At 47.5% G+C, this 4,622-nt stretch overlaps 1 pseudogene; it reads left to right on the top strand.

Moving 5' to 3' along the window:
- Positions 1 to 1,297: 1,297 nt before the first annotated feature.
- Positions 1,298 to 2,864, top strand: LOC147669061 (uncharacterized; annotated as a pseudogene).
- The last annotated feature ends 1,758 nt before the right edge of the window (positions 2,865 to 4,622 follow it).

Raw genomic sequence — 4,622 nt, 5'->3', positions numbered from 1 at the left:
AATCTTTTGTTTGACCCCAGAAATATTATACACCCAAGATCCACGGAGTGGGTTCCTTGCGTAGAGGTGGCGCACTATGTGCAGGACAACCTCCGGAGAGGTTTCGAGAAGGAAGTTAGGGCCACTTTGGGTTCCGAATGTCCCCGACCATCACTGATGGGAAAAGTGGCTGACACATCAGAAATAGACCCAAACATGGCCACTTTCATGAAGAAAATTGCGAAGGACCCCAAGAAGGGCCTCGACAGGGCCTGGAGGGGTTGTCAGGATAAGTTCCTTGACGTGTCTGGACCCCTGACTAAGATCTTGGATGCTGCGGTTACCGCTAAGGATTCCAATACCCCCTTGGATCCCACAGAGGTTTTAGAGTGGGCACAAAAAGCTATGAGTTTCCTAGGGAACGCGAACTGCGCTCTGTCAGCGGAATGGAGAAGATCCTTCCTTATTGACCCACAACTTGCTGAAATGGCTAATACAGAACCGGGCACGCTCGCTAATGGCATGCTGTTCAGGAAGAAATTCGTGAAGGAGATGGGGAAGTATGTGAACACATTTTCCGCCCTGGATAAGGCTCAAGCAAATTTAAAAAAAGTCTTTCACACTGGCCTTTTTAACAGGGCCGGATGCTACAGGGGTCGAGCGGCCGGCCGGCCGTGGATTTAACCAGACCTCTCGAGGCTCCGAGCAACGTGGCAGAGGTGGTGGCCAGCGTTCAAAGTTCTACCCTTCCCATAATCGCGGTGACAGGGGGTGACAACATAGAGGCTACAGAGGACAAAATAATTCCTCAGGAGATGGTTCTTACTCAGGTAAGCTTAATGCAAGCTGGGGACACCAAGGTGGGAGGTCGGATTGCTTTGTTCCATCATGTATGGGAAAGTCTCACACAGGATACTTGGATCCTTCAGACGGTAAGAGGCTTTCAAATAGAGTTTTTTACCTCACCCCATCAGGTTCAGGTTCCTCAGTCCCTACATTTTTCCCTTGCAGAGACGTCTTTTATGGACGCCGAGATTCAGTCGTTGTTGCACAAAGGGGCAATCGTGCACACAAGCCTACAACCACTGGGTTTTGTAAGTACCATCTTCCTAGTTCCCAAAAAGGACGAAGGATTCAGACTAGTGCTCAATCTGAAAGAATTCAATTCCTGGGTAGTGTATCGCCACTTCAAAATGGAGGGCATACACTTGTTGAGAGCTATCCTGTTGGAAAAAGATTGGATGGTGCGTCTAGATCTGAAAGACGCATATCTGGCGGTGCCTATCTTTCCCCCTCACAGGAGGTACCTTCAATTTCAATGGAAAGACCAGTGGTTCGCGTTTTCGGCCATGCCCTTTGGCCTTTCGTCCGCCCCTTGGTGTTTCACCAAATTACTGAAACCTGTGGTTCAGTATCTGAGAGAACGGGCGGTAAGACTCATAATTTATTTGGACGATATTCTGATTATGGCACAGAATATGAACACAGTTCTTCTTCATCTGAACTGGACAGTCCAACTCTTACAAGAGTTGGTGTTTGTCATCAACGCGCAGAAGTCCATTCTGACTCCAACCCACTGGATGGAGTTCTTGGGGTTTAAGGCAGACTCACTTGCAGCTCAATTACTATTACCATTGAGGAAGAGAATAGCTATCAAGAAGGAGTTGAGGAGAGTGCTTGCCTCTCAGACTATATCATTGAGGACCTTAGCCAGGTTGGTGGGACTTCTGGCTGCCTCAATACAGGCGATATTCCCATGACCCCTACATTACAGGGCACTTCAACGTTTGAAGATTCTACACTTACGCAAGGGTCTGAGTTATGCAGAGCAGATCTCGATTTCCGAAGAGGCGCGGACCGAGATTAATTGGTGGCTGGAGCACATGGATGCTTGGAATGGCAAAGCCATTTTCTCAGCCCAACCGGAGATAGTCATAGAATCGGATGCCAGCAGATGGGGCTGGGGAGCCCGATGCGGCTCTGTGGAAACTGGGGGTCGGTGGTCCCGAGAGGAACAGAAACTCCATATCAATTGCCTGGAGCTTCTTGCGGGCTCGTTTGCAATTCAGACACTCTCCCCGCAGCGGACGATTTGCTGTATTTTACTGCGGATGTACAATGTGTCGGCAGTACGATACATCAATTGTCTGGGGGTACGAGATCTCGCCTTCTAGTGGAGATAGTCAAGGACATTTAGCATTATTGCCTGGCCCACCATATATCGGTGACGGCGGAGTACATTCCGGGATCTTCCAATGTGGTGGCGGATTGGAATTCTCGTTTCCTGAGGGATGCCAGCGATTGGAGACTGCATCCGGGAGTGTTCAGTCAGTTGAACGACAAATGGGGCCCATGTGCAGTGGATCTTTTCACATCCAGACTCAATGCGCACCTTCCTCGGTTCTACAGCTGGCACCCAGACCCTCTGGCGATCAGCTCGGACACATTTCTTCAGTCATGGACGACGGGCATTCTATATGCGTTTTCCATCTTTAACCATGATTCCGAGAGTAGTGGCACAGCTCCGCCGACAGCGGGTGGAGGTGATATTAATCACTCCATGTTGGAAAGCGCAAGCGTGGTTTCCGGTGGCACTAGCTTTGTCATGCGCTCTTCCTGTTCGACTTTGGCCATTTCCGGAGATTCTGGAGGACCCTCTGGGGTTGCCTCATCCCTTGGTGATGCAAGGCCTCCTGACTCTCATGGCGTGGAGACTTTCAGGTGACGATGGCAAGTGCCAGGAGTTTTACAGGAGTCTCTGTTTTTCTTATCACAGGCATGGGCACCTGCTACGCACAAGCGATATAAATCAGCTTGGCGTAGATGGGTTAGTTGGTGTTCTGAATGGCAAACAGATCCCATGGGATCTGGTGTCCATCTCATAGTCAATTTCCTGTCAGAGCTCGCCAGCTCAGGAATGGCATATCGGACAGTGAACAATTTTCGTTCAGCAATTTCGGCTGGCCATCCACACGTGGATGGTAAACCGGTGGGGGAACACCCCCTGGTGTGTAAAGTGGTGAGGGGTATCCGATTGGTCAATCCCCCAAAACCCAGGTATTCTGTTTTATGGGATGTTAATTTAGTTTTACATTTTCTTAAAGCTTGGCCAGCCAATGAAGGCTTATCCCGGAAACAGTTATCAGCGAAACTTACAATGCTTTTATGCCTGGTATCCTGCAGACGAGTCTCGGACGTGCGAGCTTTGGATATAGCAGGTAGAGAATTTACTCCTTCAGGAGTTTCTTTCACGATATCCAAATGGACAAAAACGCATTCTGGATGTATTTCATATCCTGCTTTTCCTCATCATACCAAGTTATGTGTGGTTCAATGCTTAAAATGTTATGAGAATTGTACTAGAGAGTTCAGGAATGATGTTGCAGGACAATTGTTAATTTCTCTACAGAGACCTTTCCGCCCAGTCACTGCAGCGACTTTAGCCAGGTGGGTTACTTGGTTACTGAGACTAGCAGGTGTTGATACCACCATTTTTGGCGCTCACTCAGTTAGAGGAGCAATGGCTTCCAAGGCCTTTTATTCAGGCTCTCGATTACAGGATATTATGACTGCGGCGGACTGGTCCTCTGATTCAACATTTAAGACATTTTATCATAAACCGATTGTGGATGTGGCTTCGATGGTTATGGAACAACTTTAAACTAGCATAATCTGAGCCTCCGTGGACTGACATAGAATAAAACTTTTTCTAGCTAACGCGACAAGAATTTTCAATTCTATTAAGGACACGGAGGCGAGGATCATCCCACCCAGGTAACACGCTGATGTTTTTTTCATGTGATAACGGGATTATAGTCAATGGAATGGTTCATGTATAATTCATGGTGATGTTTTAATTTTCTCCCACCCGTTGTTATTTGGAGATGTTTAATTGTGACTGTTAATATGGTTATGGAATGCACAGAGTTCATGGATGGCATATTACGACCACTATTCTCTTTATAGGAGATCAAGGTAAACAGACCTGAACGTTCAGGATGACGCTGGTTGGAAGAAGGACAGAACTGGCGGATATGGGGCATGATGACATCGATTCTGGTTCGGAGGATGCTATTACGTGCTCAAGCGGGATCCACGGCGATGATGTAATCGGTGCTCCAGTGTTCAACTGTCAAGTTTGTAGACTGTGTTAAAGTTTAATACAAAGAAAGAGGAAGTGATGTTGTTACTCTGGACTATATATTTGAGTGCACTGATAGTGATTGGTGAATGCTATACTGGGGGTGGTACTTCCGGGGTATACTGAGTTTCAAAGTTGTTTATTGGCTGTTGTGGTTTTGCAGTAAAGCAAGAGAAGCATAATCCTCGCCTCTGTGTCCTTAATAGAATTGAAAATTCTTGTTGCGTTAGCTAGAAAAAAATGTATTCTCATTCTGCATATGTGCGGGGGCTCTCCTCTCTTGTTCCGTCCGATCGCTCACCTGATTGGACGGTTGAGGAAAACGTCAAAGGCCACGCCTCCGGGGACTCCTGCGAGGGATTGCCGTTAAAGGGCTCCAGACCTGCCTGTGTAGAAGGCAACAGTATGGCATTAACCTCCTCAAGAGGCCAATCAGTTCTCCTGTTATCCGCAGACTCCCAACACTAGCCTTTCAAATACCTTTGACATATAAGGTAATAGA

This window comes from Lissotriton vulgaris, unplaced genomic scaffold (genome assembly GCF_964263255.1).
Source record: "Lissotriton vulgaris unplaced genomic scaffold, aLisVul1.2 SCAFFOLD_2071, whole genome shotgun sequence".
Lineage (NCBI taxonomy): Eukaryota > Metazoa > Chordata > Amphibia > Caudata > Salamandridae > Lissotriton > Lissotriton vulgaris.
This window is presented reverse-complemented; position numbering and strand designations above follow the sequence as displayed.